The sequence below is a fragment of the Gopherus evgoodei genome, chromosome 6 (genome assembly GCF_007399415.2).
Source record: "Gopherus evgoodei ecotype Sinaloan lineage chromosome 6, rGopEvg1_v1.p, whole genome shotgun sequence".
In the NCBI taxonomy this organism is placed as follows: domain Eukaryota; kingdom Metazoa; phylum Chordata; order Testudines; family Testudinidae; genus Gopherus; species Gopherus evgoodei.
In genome coordinates this window covers 83069555-83087529 of record NC_044327.1, presented here as the reverse complement: position 1 = coordinate 83087529, position 17975 = coordinate 83069555, and the positions used below count along the sequence as shown (strand labels likewise).

General features: G+C 47.0%; 1 protein-coding gene across 3 annotated transcripts in view; it reads right to left on the bottom strand.

Annotated features, from left to right (window-relative positions):
• HAPLN1 (hyaluronan and proteoglycan link protein 1) overlaps positions 1–17975 on the bottom strand; it is a 103379-nt gene that overhangs the window by 72957 nt on the left and 12447 nt on the right. Inside the window, exon 1 of one of the 3 annotated variants that reach the window (XM_030567735.1) lies at positions 3098–3277. The exons of the other annotated variants lie outside the window; for them this stretch is intronic. The gene's annotated coding sequence lies outside the window, so the exon portion shown is untranslated. Of the gene's footprint in view, positions 1–3097; positions 3278–17975 lie in introns of those variants that run through there. 3 annotated transcript variants of the gene reach the window in all.

Genomic DNA, 17975 nt, shown 5'->3' with positions numbered 1-17975 from the left:
CTAGTCCAAACTTCCATGCTTCTTCTAAGCTGAATGGTGATTTTTTGTTGGGAACCACTGTTTATATTTTTTGTTATAAACCACTGACTGTTTCTGAATTGTCTGATAGTGGAAAAAATCAGATTTTTCTTCTGCTGTGAAAAAAATGTAAAGGTTTAGTTTTTATGCTTGATGGGAGGGCACTCATCCAAAGCAGGAAAAGGAAAAGGAAGAGATTAAGGATTTGATCCAAAGCTCCCTGAAGTGAATGGAAAGATTCCCATTGACTTCACTGGCTTTGGATCAGGCCCCATGGGAGTGTTTCACAAAATGTGAGTCAGGACTCCAAATGGGGTTGTGCCAGCAGCAGATGGGGTCTTGGTGATCATTAGTCTATGAAGGATGCCATTTTGCTCTGCATAGCATGATTTCACATGTATGGTGCGTGTGAGGTTATGATGCATGGAGGATGGCATTTTGCTCTACAAAATGGCATCCTCCATGCGGCGTGACCCTGTCCATATGGTGCGGGCACTGTCCTATTATGTGCAGGATGCCATTTTCCTCTTCAAAATGGTGTCATCCATGCTGTCTGAGGTCCTGATAGGAAATACTTCATTAAAATGGGGTCATGCAAGCAAAAGTTTGAGAACCCCTCATGTATGGGTAGGGAGGATGTGGGACTCACGGCAAAGGAAGGAGAAAAACTCAGCTCACATCACTCAATGTACTGTGTTCCTCTTAATGGTTCTAAGGATTAAAGCAGATTGTAACTGCTTAGCTATAGACCATATACCTAGATCAGGGGTCTCAAACATGCAGCCCATGGGCCGCAACCAAGCTCCCTGTGCGCGTCCCCGCCTACCTCCAGGCCAGGGGTGGGCAAACTACAGCTCATGGGCCAAAGCCTTGTGCCCACACCCGCTCCCCCAGGGGCCGTGGTTCTGGCTGCTTCCTGGAGCGGAGCAGCGCGGTGAGGGGCCAGGAGCCTGCCCTGGCCCTGATGTGGTGCTGCTGCCACCCCGGAGCCATTCTAGGTAAGTGGCGCCAGGCTGGAGCTTGCACTCCACATCCCTTCTGCACCCAACTCCCTGCCCTGAGCCCCCTGCCGCAAGCCTCCTGCACCCAACTCCCTGCCATGAGCCCCTTGCTGCATCCCACACCCCCTGGTGACGGGGAAGGGGCAGCGTTGGGGTGGGGACTTTGGGGAAGGGGTGGGCAGGGGCGGGGCCTCATGGAAGTGGTGGGCAGGGGTGGGGCCAGAGGCAGTGAGGGTGGGGGTGTCAGTCATGCGGCCCTTGGGCCAATGCACTGGACTTCATGTGGCCCTTGTGGTCATTTGATTTTGAGACCCCTGACCTAGATTGAACTGAGCTTTGTTAGGTGCAAGAACCAGGGTGGCAAAGGACAGGTCTCTATAAGCCACCTTTCTGGTTTCCTGATCCTTGGCTTGAATGGGGGCTGAACTTACCTGCAGCATAATTCAGAGCAGCCTAACGGCTGCTCTAACTTACACAGGCTAGAGCAACCTTTCAGGACCTCTCCTCTGGCTGGTGAGCATGTGTATACAGTGTAACATGATTCCACCCCTCAAACCTCCTGTGATGCTTTCACCCACATACAAACACTCCAGCTTCCTTTCTCCCTTTCCCAACTGAGCAGGGGGGAGAGCAGGTGGCAAAGACTTACAAGTTTTACAAGGCCCAAGTCTTGCATAGTTTCCATCAGGAAAAAGGGCTATTCATAGCTGGGAAAAATAATTTTCCATATTTAAAAAAACACTTTTCTCTGCAGCAAAATATAACAGAAGTTTCCTTACTGGAGACATTCCAGAAATCTATGCACTCTGGAGGAATTAGTGACAAGCAGGAATATACACACACTACATATACATATGCATAAAGACGTGCTGCCAGACATACTGAAGAATAGCAGCTCATAGTACAAAAATTATTTCATAGACAGCTCAGTCTTCTAAAGAAATAGTAACTGTAATACAATAATGTGCTGCAGATATATTTTAAAAGTGCATATTTCTTGAAACTTTTGCACATGTTGCTAGGGCAAATTTCTACTGAATTGTCTCTTAAATAAACATTTTAATTTGAAAAACAAAAGTGTGTTCATGAAACATCTGCTTCTTACTGCCATGATACATAGCCTTGTTTGGACATACCACAATAAGAATTATATGTGTTTATCTGAATGAAAGCCAACGTGGATTAACTGTAAAACACAATCTGATGTTCTTTCAACAGTATTTTTTCACTGAAACTACAATAAAATATACTTTCTTCTGAGATCTGTTACTGTAAAGGGAAGAAAGGATGGTCCCGAGGCTGTGTCATGAGCCTAAAACTTGGGAAAATTGTGTTCCTGCTCTGCTACAGACTTGCTCTCCTTTAGACTTTCTGTGAGACTTTGGGCAAGTCACTTAGATTCTCTGGGCCTCAGTTGAGAACCTATAAAATGGGGATAACAGCACTTTCCTACCTTCCGGGGTGTTATGAGGATAAATAGATTAAAGACTGTGAGGTATTCCAATACTGTGTTAAGGGGGGAGGGGGATATAAATCACTAAGATAGATGAAAGGGAAGGGGACTTTTCCAGATCAGTTATAACTAAAAACAGCAGATCTTGTTTTTCCTGAGGAACGGTGAGTGAGTGAGTGAGTGAGTGTGTGTGTGTATACATATATTTCTTCAGAAAAAAACATTTTCTTTAATTTTTAATATGTTCTCATCAAAATGTAGGGAGATGGATACTAAGAAATATTCTGGAAAACATGAGTCATAATTGTTTAGTTAACTTTTCTTTAGATAAATGATGTTGGAAGCAATGTTCTTTATTTCTTGAGAACATGGATTTCTGACAAATAGTCTTAATTTGCCTAAAAGTAAAAAAAAATCCTTTCAAAGTTTATTGCTAAACTTTGTTTCTTCAATATTGTGTACACATCAATATTTTAACAGTGCCAACAGCATAAACATCTCATGAGAATATCATGAAATCATCACAGTATGGCCTGAAAGCAATTCTGTGATCTTATTGAATATTCTTGTAAAATAAATATCAGCCTCATGGAATTACTATAAAAATAAAACTTAGCTGACTTACAGATACGGTAACAAGCAGGTAACTTCCACAGACTCTCCAGTCAGTTAGAATCTGCAAAGATGCAGGTGATCAGGCTATGATATCCCAAACTGTGAATGACTAGCTCAGATATTATAGGTGTAGACAAATAGCAATTATAATTCTATAGTTTGATATAGTTAACTCAAAGTAAAGACCTTGATTACAGTAGGATAATTAATCCTCACTAAAAGCAGAAACGTTCTGTCTCTCCTTTTGTTGCAGTCCCAAACTCTTCTGACTGTCATAAATAAAACATGTTCCAAGATGCATAATCAGGTTGCGTATTACTCCATATCCAATTTCAAAACATGATCTTTTCCAGGATTCAGACTCATTGGTTAAAAAGTAACAAAAAGGCATTGGGGTATTCTGTGTAAGCTTTCCTAAAACACTTGCAATCTTTCAGCTGATGTTTACTCTTTGTTCAATGAAATTTGAAACACTTTTGCCTGTGCTTGGATTACCTACAGATGTTGGAATACACATGATGCCACCATTTACAGGCCTTTTAAAAGATGCATAATCATTCCTTTCCGTTAGAATTAGTCTTCTGAAAGCATACATCAACAGTTTAAGGCTGGCTTACAAACCCTTGTAACTCTACTAAATAGACTAGATACTGGAGCTGGGAGTGTTGTTATTCCTGAGTTAAATAAGTAAATATCTGCAAGATATAAATGAACGCAGGCACATGTGGCTGGCCTAATGACTTGGCTCTTGCAATGAGCAGCCATATGGAAGATTTGCATGAATTATGCTCAAAACAAGATGATGCACCTTACATTGCTTCTGAGAACATCACTAATAATATGCATAGAACAGCATAGGGTTGCCGACTTTCTAATCACACAAAACTGAACACACTCGATCCCGCCCTGACCCCACCCCTGCCATGAGTCCCCACCTCCTGCTCACTCCATACACCTACCCCTGTCAGTCACTCTCCCCCACTCTCACTCATTTTCATGGGGATGGGGCAGGGTGTTGGGGTGTAGGAGGGGGTGCAGGCTCTGGCTGGAGGTGTGGGTTCTGGAGTGAGGCCAGGGATGAGGGGTTTAGGATGCAGGAGGGGGCTCAGAGCTGGGACAGGGGATTGGAGTGTGGGAGGGGGTGTGGACTCCAGGAGGGAGTTTGGGTGCAGAGGGGGATCAGGGCTGGGACATGGGGTTAAGGTGCAGGGTGGGAGTGAGTGCTCCAGCTAGGGGTGCAGGTTCTGGGGTGGGGCTTGGGATGAGGTGTTTGAGGTGCAGGAGGGGGCTCTGGGCTAGGGCCGAGGGGTTCACAGGGTGGGAGGGGGCTCAGGGCTGGGACGGGGTTTGGGTGTAGGAGGGGTGAGGGCTCTGGGTGGGAGATAGGGTGCAGAAGCAGGTTCGATATGCGGACTCCGACCAGCAGTGCTTACCTCACGCAGCTCCCAGAAGCGGCTGGCATGTCCAGCTCCTCAGCAGAGGGGCCAGGGAGCTCTGTGCACTGCCTGCACCCACAAGTGCCACCCCCACGGCTCCCATTTGCTACAGTTCCTGGCCATTGGGAGCTGCCGAGCTAGAGCTGAGGGCAGGGGCAGCTCATGGAGTCCCTGTGGCCGCCCCTGTGACAGACGTGCCAGCTGCTTCTGGGAGCCCCGCAGAGACAGGAGAAGCAGGGAGCCTACCTTAGCCTCACTGCTCTGCCATCCAGACTTTTAGCGGCCCAGTCAGCAGTGCTGACCAGAGCTGCCAAGGTCCCTTTTCGACTGGGCATTTTGGACAAAAACTGGATGCCTGGCAACACTAGAACTGCAATACAATATCTTCATAAACTCTCTGTATTCCTAGCTATAGATATGCACAATAGCTTTACTGATTTGGGGCTGTAGGATGGTTTTAAAAGGAAAGGAAAACAGCAGCCCAAAGTGACAGGGTGGGAAGCTTGCTACTACCAGACTACTCAAACTAACTTAACATCCTTTGTCATTGCCTTGAAAAGGTAGATAACATAGCACATCTTAGGTCAAGGACAAGAGAAAAATACAGTGAAAGTTCCGTCTCATCAAACCCTTCCCCTCACCTCCCCACATACACTATTTTTATAGCAGATTAATATAATATTTATGAGTAATCTCTCAATGAATAGAAAAATGCAGAACTAAGGTTAAAGAATTTGTAGCTATTTGATAATGCTATAATGAGATACCTTGGTAAGTAAAACTCTCTAAATTGCTTAAACAAAATAGAATACAAAAACCATAGTTCACATTGTCTGATACAAAAGCAAAGTTATAGCACCATTTAGCTTCAGTGTTAAATATTTTCAAGGTTACTGAAGTGCGGCTGGAAAAATCTATATGCAGGAAACTCCTTGTTTCTGTGTTACAAATATAAGTGCCGCTATGATGATTCACCAGGAAATGGAATATGTGGGAAGCCACAGAAAGCGCAGAATTGAGGGGAAATCACCATCTGACAGAGAGATTGGGAAAACAGTAATTCAAAGCCATGCTGTGAGTTGTGGTGTGTGGCTCCAAAGTGATGATATTTAGGGTGGATGCCATGAGTAATTGGAGTTTCCTGAATAACAATGTCATTTATTTCACATGTCAGTAATATCTACTGTCCTTGAGCTAAAGGTAGGTTAAGCATTGAAATGCTTATTGTTCTTTGGGTTACAAAGCTGTGTAGACTTCTGAAAGGGGTGGGTTTGCTATTCTCTGAATTGTAACCTCTGGTTGACCAAAAAAATGTATTGCTTTTAATTATGTTGGATGACTCCCTGGCCTAGTGCGCAGGAGAAGAAATATAGAGTATGACAATTTGAGATGTAGGAGTAACAACTGACTGAAAATTAGTGGAGTTCTACAAGGACACAAGTGGGATCTTATGAGATCTCCAGTGGAAATGAATAGGAAGCTTGAAGGACTCACCTACTCTGGGCTCCTGGGCCTCATTTGGCCAACCCTCTTTTCAGTAGTCAGCGCTGTAGTTGTTTCAGACAAAAAGTCAAATCTTTTGTTTGTGCTGAGATTTCCTCAGGAGTTGTGTCGATTACTTTGGCTCCACTGCCATGGACAGTATATGCGTACCCGAGATAACCATACAGCGCTTATTGGTCATGCAAACAATAATTCCTCCCCCCTCCAGTCAGGGGTGGCAGAGCCTGCTCCAAAGAGTGTAGGGGCTCCCATCCCCTCCATGGCCCTGACCACACCCTGCCCCATCCCATCCCTTCTGCCCAAAGCCCCGCCCCCAGCCAAGACAGAAGCCACAGCGGGCCAGGAGTCAAGGACCCTCCATCTGCCCGAGGTTGAGGGGCTGAAAGCATGCCGTGGCCCATGTCTCTGCCCTGCAGCCCCCCTACCCATAGCAGGAGAGTCCGCGGCTCCCCACAGCTGTCCACACAGCTCTTATCCTGACCTGACTTTGGCTGGGGGTGCTAGGCGGCCTCAGAGCCACAGCCTGGCCATAGTAAGAGCTGCGCTGCTGGGCAGCTGTGAGGAGCTGTGGACTCTCCACTTGCTAGGCAGAGGGCCCACCGGGTGGAGGAATAGACCGGGGGTTGCGCTTGGCCCCACCCTTGGCCAACTGGAGGGTCTGTAGCATAGCACCCCATGCTGCTGAGGCTCCCATCCATAGCACCCCATGCGGCTGGGCTCCAGCTGCTGGTATAGCTGGGAAGGGAGGGTGGAGCCTCAGGGGGAAGAGGAGGGGCAGGGGAACCCATGGCAAAAAGTGGGAGGGCCATGTCTCCCTGACCCCCCAATTCTGGCACCCCTGCCTCCAATTGCCATATAACTAATTATATGAAGCACAGTTCTGACACCCCGCTCACACTGAGTAGCATCTTATTTATCCGAGTTGTTCTGTGGCCTGGGATTACTTGTGTGAGCAAGACTTTACACCACAGCCTGAATTGGGAAGGCAGATTCTGGGCCCTATGGATCAGCAATGTGATAGCCCAAGAGAGTGGGATCTCTTATTATAAACTCCTCGTTCCTCAACTGTCAGTGCATCACTGACAACCGACAACAAGGGCTGACTATTCCTTGGATCAGTGACAGAATGGGAGACAGAACTGGCTCTGAGGTCCACAGAAAGCTGCCATGGTGATAGCTATGAAATAGAGATGAGAAGCATATAGAAATGGTGGAGTTACTAAGCAAAGGACTCCTCTTGAAAATGGGTGACACATCATGCCCCAATGTCACTGTACAGGAATGGAACTGTCCTTTCCTGCCAGTGATTAGTAGAGGGCTGCAGTAACTTTCACTGCCCCCTGTGGGAAAAGGCATAGCTGGTAGATCTATAAAGGACTGCTCCAGAATGATGGAGCTCATTTGCATCCATGAGCAGCAGGTAGAGCCTAGCACACCCCCCACATCCCACTCTTTGCACACACCCCTACAGCCAGAGCTCCAAGCACACCCTCCCTCCTGGAGAAGCCCACAGCGTCCCCCCCCACCCCGAGTTACATCGTGCCTCCTCTCCTGAAACCCCGAGCCGTCTAGCAGGAAAAACTCATGTCTCTTCCAAAAAGCCTAAGCTTTTTTCACATGTGTCATGCAGATTCCAGGGTGGCTGAGGAGGTAGTATGTGTTATTCTGTTTCCTGGGTTCATTAGTAATCTCCCTGGAGTCCACCTATTTACCCTCCACCTATGTTTGTATCCATTTTCTGTCCCCTAAACTTGTCCACAATTCCCAGCTATGGAACAGATGCAATTTTCCCCATGACGCTTATGCATTAACATTGACTATCCTTAGGATTCATCAACCCAGTGCTGAGCTGTATTAAGAGGCATAAAAGGGCTATCATTCTCCTTACTGCTTATATAAATCAGTATTAGGGTTTGAGCCTATGATAATACACTGGAAAAATGAAAACCACAAAGATATAGGACTATATCCATCCCAAAATTTTACTTCAGCAGCTGCTATCTTGTGGAAGTTTCATGAGCCATATGAGCTACAGAGCAATGGAGGCTGCTCCATAGTCTGCCTCTTAATGATGGTTTCAGTCTTACGGGGAAGGAACAAATTTATTTCCTAATCCCAGAAGCCAAATGAGAAGATTCAGTCCAGCCCAATTTTCTGGTCTCGGCCTGGCCTACACCTAAACTTAGGTTGACCTAGCCTCATTGCTCAGAGCTGTGAAAAATGTCATGCCCTGTGCAACATAGATAGGTCGATCTAACCCCAACCATACAAGCAGCTATGGACCTTTTCCATTGACCTATTTACCATCTCTCAAGGGGGTGGATTTACTACTGTGAAGGAAACACTACTTCTGCCACTATAATTGTCTACTCTACAACACTACAGCAGCTGTAGTGTCTCTAAGGTATGTGGTTCGGGTGGTGGGGTGGAACAGTTCTTTTCTGGTTGGCTGAGCGCCATTCAGATAGGGAAGAGCTTTTAAGGAACCAAGCAGCAGGGAGTGCAGGAGACTGTCGGTCTGAAGATCTCCTTATACCAATCCCTTTAAATTACTGGAGGCGGGGAGGAACTCATGACATTCGTGCCCAACAGTGCTTCCCCTACAACAGACGGGAAGGTAGTACTCATTGTCATCAAGTGTCTCTAGTGTGGTGTTCTGCTCTATCCAATGTTGATAACAGTTGGCTGCAAGTGTGTCTTTCCTCTGCGTGCTGCCCCAGCTCTGTGCAGATAACTAGCATAGCAGACCCCGAGAGAAACACCAAGGACCACAGACTCCGATAAGGTCTGAAGGCACCCGGTCAGGTTTATTGCCAAACAAAACACAGTCTCTAGCTCCCCGGATCAGATGTCTACAGTTCTGCTAGTACTTACATGCTCCCTGACAATGGACCAGCTCAGTCAGTGGCAGGATTTACCACTGCCCCCTAGGCCAGACAAAGACAACCCCCCAGAGGTGCATTCTTATACACAGGTACAAACAAGTTACACCTCACTCCTGATGTATTAACGTGCAACCTCTCTATGTAGTAAGGTGCCGCCTATCACCTTGTACATGTTGGTTCGATCAAAACAACCCCATCCATCATATTACCCTTTTGCCTCTGTCTTTAGGATGGGTCAGCTGGTCCCTTGTTGTCTGTGTGCAATGTGCTAGTATTGGAGTGTTCTGGTACCATTCTGGCATATGTTTATATCTCTAGTGTCCAGTACCTTTTAGGTATGCGTTTTTGCAACATCAGCCCTCCCCTTGCCAGACTCTGAACAGGGCCTGCCTCTTGCTCATAGCTTAACTTTGCTTTAGGTTAACAAAGTCTTGACCATTACTTTAGTTCAGGCCTTAGGCCTCCTACCAGGCCTCTGATACAAGGGTTTATGTTTCAGGGCCTCATCTAACTACTCATGTCTAATAAAGTCTAATCTACAGTAGAAAAGGTTTGTTGGTATAGATTTACCAGTATGGGCTTGTAAGGGTGCGGGACTCACCCCTGCAGCACCTCCTGCTGGTCGTCTCAGGGATTAGCTCCTCGAGCATCCTGGAGTGCCCCCTGCAGGCTGGTGATCCACCTTACCGCTGGCCCCCACTTCCCTCCTGGAGCCAGTGCCCTGTTATCTGGGGCACTGCCTCCTGGCAGTAACCCCTCAGTCTTAGGGTCTCCCTTCCCCAGGGAACCCCCACCCACTATCCCCACCTCACCTCAGTATACAGCTACCGCCAGTCATTGTCTAGCCCCACGCCCTGGGGCAGACTGCAGTATCAGCCTACTCATCACTGGCAAGGTTGGGTTTGGACCTGCTGCCTTTGCCTACCCCTGGGCTGCCCTCTGCAACTCCCAGTACCTATTTGCCTTCTGCTAGGCCGCAGCCTGTGGCTTACCAGGCTAGAGCTCCCCAGCTCCTCTGCCTTTCCCCAGCCCTGCTTCACTCAGGTACCCTGTCTCTAGCTCCCTGCAGTCAGGCCCATCTCCCTCTACAAACAGAGAGAGACAAACTGCTTCCGCCAAGCAGTCCCTTTATAGGGCCAGCTGAGTCCGTTTGGGGCATGGCCATAGTTGCGGCTGTTTCCCCACTCAGTTGTTCTCCCGGCCTGCCACCCCGCTACAGGGCTCAATTGCCTCAAGATGCTGTTATCCTGACAAAAAGTGCTTATGCCAGGATAGTATATACCACTTTAGCAAATGAAACAAGCTGTGCAAAAGAGTGCTTTTGCTAGTGTAGAGCCCCTTCTCCACCTGGTTACCTTCTTTAATGCCAATATGCTTACAGGTTTTGATGGACAGGCCTGGGTTCTTCTGCATCCCACCACTCACTCAGCAGGGTGTATCTTCTTTATTTTTTCCTATGAATTTATTCGGCGGTGCCTCAACCCCCCTCACTCCTTCCTGACAGGGTCACCAGCGCAGCTTGAGAGGAAAACTCTAACCCAAGGTAATCCCCACTTACTTTCCAGATAGTTGGAGACTTCCAAGAAATAACATAAACACAATAATTATATTAAACAGGAAACACATATATATAACAGGGTAAAACACTATTTTAGGTCACCGGTGTGCATGCTGCTAATACCTGTGACTTTCCCCGGTCACGTGACTTGAGATAGTAAGTGTAAGAGTAGTGTCCCATTGCTATGGGTACTTTGTTGGGGTCCTTGATGACCTATGACCACAAAATTCTCTGCAGTGGTTTAGCAGCGTAGCTGACTGGGTTCAGTACAGCCCAAAGGACTCACAAGTGGGAAAAGGTGGTAAATCCTTCCACAGGTTTAATATGCAGCAGGTTATAAAATCCCCAAACCCTTACTCCATGGCTTGAGGAAACAGTTCAGGGAGCAGGGGGTCCACAAAACAAATTCCCTGGTTGACCAACTAAAAGATGGTGCACTCACAAACTCCATGAATAATCCTCAGGTTCTGAGATAACTAGACTCCTCAGTCACTGCAGAGGGGCTGATTTCTGCTGGCATGGATCCTCTTCAAGCAGGAATCAGGCTGCTTTGGTCCCAGGATTACCCCTCACCACAAAGGGGTGCAGGCAGGGTGAAAGTAACTTACAGGACTTACCGGTACTGCCGGAGTCCTGAGGGGGGCATTACCTCATTCAGAAGAGGCATGACTCTCAAGATTTAAAGGCCCTGTGGAACCAGCTGTGGCTGGGAGACCCAGAGCCTTTAAATCAACCAGGGGCTCCCAGCTGCAGAGGTGGCTGGGAGTCCCCTGGGGCTCAGGGGCAAATTAAAGGGCCTGGGGCTCTGGCCGCCAGGCGGAACCCCGAGCTTTGCGGGGCTGGGCAGGAATTTAAAGGGCCCAGAGCTCCTGCCGCTGAGGGAAGCCTGGAGCCCTTTAAATCCTGGCCCCAGCCTGGCTGCCAGAGCCGTGGCTGGGATTCAAAGAGCTCTGGGCTGCGCAGCGGCGGGGAGCTCTGAGTCCTTTAAATCCCAGCCCTGGCCCAGCCACCGGAACCGCAGCCAGGATTCAAAGGGCTCTGGGCTGCCCGCAGCGGCGGGGAGCTCTGAGCCCTTTAATCCCAGCTGCAGCAGCAGGGATTCAAAGGGCTCTGGGTTGCCCACAGTGGCGGGGAGCTCTGAGCCCTTTAAATCCCAGCCGCAGCCTGGATTGAAAGGGCTCTGGGCTGCCTGCAGTGGCGGGGAGCTCTGAGCCCTTTAAATCCCAGCCGCTGCCCAGCCACCGGAGCTGCGTCTGGGATTTACAGGGCTCTGGGCTGCCCGCAGACCTTTCAATCCCCGCCATGGAAGTCGATGCAGTCCGGCATGGCGTACTGGCTCTTGCCGGTACACCGTACCGGACCATACCGGCTTACTTTCACCTCTGGGTGCAGGGCTCAAGGTGCAGGTTACACAACTGTACTAAAATCCAAACCATAGTCACTTAGCCCAGCATCCAGATACACACACAGCAGGCAGCAGCCCTGAACTAGCAGACAGTGCAGAGCTGACCGTGTGGTGACTGGTCTCCCCTAGGGACCTGGAGGGATAACTCAGTTTGACTGGGGAAGTTTCCCAGCAAAACTCTACAAATTGGAAATCATCAGTGGAGAAGAAAAAGCCCAGCTGAGGGATCTTGCTTTGAGATTCCTAAAGGCCAGTTTTCAGGGGGAACCCTGCATGCAGGCCTGGGACTCACTAGCTCCCCACACAACCAGTCCTGCCCTTGCCCTGGCTGGCTCCAGACTGACTCAAAAATGACTTCTCCCCTTTCCTGAACTCCCTGGGAGGGGCATCTCACTCTCTATTAGCAGACTGAGTTTGCCTTGGCTCCCCCTGAGTTGCCAGCAGACAGAACCCCAGGAATCTAGGTAATCTCCTTGGGGGTTACAGTAGTATAAGTGTATCTACACTAGGGCTTTTGCCAACATAGCTACACTGGCACAAAAAAATCACACTCTTAACTGGTATAGTTATACCAGCAAAACTCTCTAGTGTAGATGTGCCCCCTCATGACCTCTTTATCTTCTTTCTAATCACTGGAATGAGATGACCCCGTCCCCCCTGCACCCATCCAACTGTATCTTCTGCAAGTTTTTTTTTTTTAATTCCTCAAGAATTAATTAATTGCAGTCTGTCTCTCTCCTTTCCACCAGGACCATAAACGGTTACACCTCTACCTTGATATAACGCTGTCCTCAGGAGCCAAAAAAATCTTACCGCGTTATAGGTGAAACCGCGTTATATCGAACTTGCTTTGATCCACCAGAGTGCGCAGCCCCGCCCCCCGGAGCGCTGCTTTACTGCATTATATCCAAATTCGTGTTATATTGGGTCGCATTATATCGAGGAAGAGGTGTATTTCAGCCCTAAAAATTAATTAACTCTCCTAGCCTACGCAGCCCTAATGGACCAGGGGAGAGAATGGTTCCAGAATGACAGTTTTGTTCACAATGGGAGCTCTTAGCTGGTATATTATACTGATAAAGCGTTCCTATGTAGACGCAGCCTAACTAGTTGCAATGCGCTGCACACCGGGATTGAGGAGCTCATCCACTGGACTATTTCAGTCCCTTAAGGAGCTCTGCAACACCAAGGTGCAAAGCTTCCACTCCTCCACCTCATCCTTTATCCTTGCACAACGACCTAATCTATTTCTGAATTAGGTTGGTCTTGTGCGCATATATGGTATGTGATTCACTCAGGGCAGGCAGTGGTTGTAAATTTTAGTCTGAGTAAAGTCCATAGGTTGTTATATATCAAAATAATACTAAAAGTAAATTTAACTGAAATTAGTGGAAGGTTAAAACAAAATAGTTTAATTAGCTTCATCACAATAATAATCTTTCAGTGACAGATTTTTTTTAAAGAAAACCCTCCTCCTTTGATCCACTTAAAGATCGAATCTTATTGTAAAATTTCTTCAATGTGCCTCAAAGTGGAGATAACAGAAAAGCACTGAAATATTAGATGGGCTTTACAATACTCTATTCTCACTGGAAATTATGCAGACAATAGAACTCTATTTCTAAAAATCAGGCCACCACTCTAATTAAAACCTACTAGTTTTAAAAGCATATATGTTAAAACACACACACACATACACACACACACACACACACCAGCATTAATTAAATTACATTTGTATTTTTAAAGAATCGTTGGAAGATCAAATTGTACTGGGCACAAGTTCTTTTCATGCATTCAAACACTGGTATCTTTATCAGGAATTTACTTGAATAGGATACAATATAGGTGAGGTTTAGAGTGCGGGAGAGGTTTTGGGGTGCAGGCTCTGGGCAATGATTATGTCGCAGGGCTCCCCAGAAGCTACGACATGTCCCTCATCTCCTAGGAGGAGGCGCAGCCAGGTGGCCATGGTTCCCCGCCAATGGGAGCTGCGGAACCGGAGCTTGGGGCAAAGGAAGCATGCAGTATCCACCTGGCCGTGCCTCTGTCTAGGAGCTCAGGGATATATCGCCACTTCCAGGGAGCCACACAGAGCCAGGTAGGGAGCCTGCCAGCCCTGGGAACCAGACTTATAATGGTCTCGTCAGCAGTGCTGACCGAAGCCGCTTGGGTCCCTTTTTCACCGAGCGTTCCACTCAAAAACCAGACACCTGGCAACCCTAGAAGGGGATGGGGGAGTTCCTCACTCATACTGTAGTCCTGCATGTTTAAATATTACTACTACAAAGCAGCAAAGTTTCTTAGATATAGATTGTAATCCAGGTTTATACATAAAGTTGTAGGGGCAAATAAGACTCCAGGTGCAGGAAGAGGAGATGGCTTTGCAGGGCTGCTGCTACTTCTCTCTTTATGTAAATGGGCAAATAGGAGTTGAATCCTTGCTCCCATACCTACAAATCACTAGTCACCAGAACTGATCCAGTGCAGGGAAAGAGAGGGATGGCAATAGGGTGTTGTGACCAATTGCTTCCTGGGAAGCAAAGAGAGAATTGCAGCTATGCATCACACCTTACACTTAATAATATACTGTGGGTGTAGGGTGAGGACAGATGGCTGTAATGGCAGAGATTGTGAGAAGAGGGAATTTATGTTAATTTTTACTATAAAAGGACTTGCAGTCACATTTCATGAGGGATTTTTCCATGGAATTATCCTTAAATGATACCTTTTAAATTTGCCGTAAGCAAAACACTTACACCCAAGTCCACTACTGTAAACACATCTATTTGAATGTCCTAAATTAGACTTTACTGGAAAAATTACAGTAGCACAGTCATAGGTTGGCAGTATTTCCCTTATATACCCATATTTTCAGGGCCTATTCATAGTATCTCAATTGCAACACTGATTTTCATTATTTGCTCTGAGTTCAGAAGCAATAAAATCCGAAGGTACATTTTGTGATTTCCCTATTATAGGATATACTTGTTGGGTATTTCTGTACCATAACACTGTTCCATATGAATAATCTCTGATTCCTTTAGCCAGGAAAATAGAGAACATAAGGTGTAGGTCTGTAGTGGAAGGATTTACATCTTCAATTCAGCTGTTTGTAGATACTTATTGTACCATAGAGTAAACAGAAGCAGAACCCAAAAGAACAAACAAAAGTCCAATCCAGTATCTTTTAATTGAACGTCTAAATATGATGTAAATGGTTCTATCCTGGATTAAACTGTTACTCTATTTACTCCTTTTGGACTTTTGTTGCCCTCAAGCTTCTTCATTCTGTTACTAGATAATTGTAAGTATAGTTCAAGCAACCACTTATCCTTCCTGATTACCAAAACCCCAAAATACCTCTCATGCCCTCCTGGGTGCCAAAAGCCTTAGCTGTTCCCTAACCTATGTCAAAAACACCAGTTTCTCCCCTGGCAACTTCTACAGTTCAGTCATGTATTGCAAAACAAAAAGTCCAGCACACAACATTCCAGAACATATGGACACAGAATAAAAGAGACTAAACTGAATATCAAATGAAGTAAGTAAAGCAAGAGACATTGTATTGATTGGGCTGAACTGGACTGGGTAGGTAGTCATGACTGGAGGAGTTGAAGGGATAATGCCACATAATTCCGGAGCTCAGGCCATATATTTTAGGTCTAATGAGATGCATAGGACACAGGGCTTTCCTTACATGTTTTTGAAGCATCCAGTGACGTTATCTTGCAACGTACTATAATATATATGGCTCAGTCACAGAGGTGGGCAAACTTTTTGGCCTGAGGACAGCACCTGAGTATGGAAATTGTATGACAAGCCATGAATGCCTGGTGGGGGAGGGGGACTCTATCGGGTGGTGGGGGAGGGGGACTCTATAAGGGATCTTACCAAGGTGTGGGGAGGAGGGACTCAGGGGGTGTGGAATGTGGGGGGGCGGATCTACAGGGGCGGTACTGGGGACTCCCAGGGGCCCTGCCAGCAGTGACACCAAGGTGACCGTACCAGGCATTGCCACGGATGGAGGCGCCCTCGCTGAGACAGGTGTGCCCCATGGCAGATTCGAGGCTCTCGAGGGCGGGGTCTGTAGGAGACTGGGAGAGGATTCGGCACACTGCCACGTGGGGGACAGGGGGTTGCTGCATAGGGGCAGGGTTCTGATCCCGGAAACAGAGCAGTGAAGTCTCACCTGTGCAGTGTGGCTCTGTGTGCTGGAAGATGGTGCTCATCAAGGGAATTGTGAGTTAGGGGCTGCGGAGCGCCAGGCAGGCGGAGTGAGGCAATGCACCTGACCCCGCTTCCCGCCAGGAGCTCGAGGCCGGATAAAAACATATGCTGGGCTGGAAACAGCCTGCAGGCTGCAGTTTGCCCACCCTGCTCTATCAAATACTCATGCATATGAATATATCTATATATACATGTGTGTAATTTATGCACACATCTGCATCCTGGTGATGCATAAGCCACTGCAACCGAGGGCAGTGGGGATACAGGTAGAATGGGGGCTGCTGTGCCTTAAGAGAATACTGCATGGACCAGTAGGGAGAATTTCCTTCCTCATGTTCCTGGGCAAATCACCAGAGCAAATCTTGGTGTTCTGACCTTGTGCTGATTGCCAGGATTTGGGCCTACATTAATCACTCAGACCAGCTACACTTTATGCCAAAGGAGGAAAGTCTGCCTGAGAGAGGGCTGATGGCACAATCTCACCCACAACTCCTGCTCCACTGAGGGCTTGGAACCAACCAGTGCTGCCACAAAAGTGGGCAACGCTGATGGGGGTGGCAATTAGGGTGACCAGATGTCTCGATTTTATAGGGACAGTCCCGATTTTTTGATCTTTTTCTTATATAGACTCCTATTACCCTCCACCCCCACCCTGATTTTTTACACTTGCTGTCTGGTCACTCTAGTGGGAATATAGCCAGGGCATCAGGGAGAGTCAGCACATCTTCTGGTTTAAATCAGCCTTCCTCTGATGGCATCTCAGGGAGGAGATCACCTCACCAGAGGGTTGAATCCTTCCTTTGGTACAAGGATGTAAAAATTATTGTCACTGTGCCAGTAACAATGATGGTAACCCATTGAGCTGGGATGGGGAGCAAAATGTACAGACCTGAGAGGGGAAGTTGGTGTTCATCAAAATGAAATCATTTATTTCACCCATTCTGAATATTTTCAAAAATATATAGGAATCTCCCCCCTTTAGTGATTAATTTGTAAATTAACTATTTTTAAACCACTAAAGGGGAAATGAAGTTAGGTCAGAAAGATCTATTATTGGCCTCCAAGTCACCAGCCGAAAGACATTTGCATATGCAATCTACTGTAATTGTGTAACATTTTTCAAGCCACTGTATTAACCTTGGAAGAAGTAAACAGTGGAAAGTTATTGACTCACCACATGACCATTTTCAGCCAAATATGAGCCAGAATTGTCTTTTTGTATGGAACAACAGTGGAATGCATCAAGCATTTTGGACCTGACTCTTCACTGTCTTCAGGGCAGGCTCCAGGTACCAGCTAAGGAAGCAGATGCTTGGGGGAGCCAATACAAAGGGGCAGCAGTCCATCTGCTATTGGGGCAGCCAATACAAAGGGGCAGCAGTCCATCTGCTATTGGGGCAGCCTGTCTGGGTCTTCTGCAGGAATTCGGCTGCGGGTCCCTCAGTCCCTCTCTTCCTCTTTGAGCCGCTGCCGAAGAGGAAGAGAGGGAGCAAAGGACCAGCCACTGAACTGCCGCCGAAGAATGCCACCGATGAGCTTTTATTTTTTATTTTTTTCTCTGCTTGGGATGGCAGAAAACCTGGAGCCGGCCCTGATTATCTTCCTCCTTGTGTAGGCATTTACTCCTATGCAAAATGAGTATGAAGTGGGCATAAAATGATCCCAAACCAGGATGACAGCTCAGGTCCCCTGTATTTAAAAGATGAATAGAATTGTTTATATCAGACAATAATTCACTATTGTCATTATTACATATGTTGTTGTTTTTTAAAACAGCATTGTCTTGGGCCGCTAAGATGTGTGCACAACTAAACTGAATAAGTGTAAGCTTATTTGCCCTTTCTCTACTTCTCCTCTCAGTCATTTGTTAT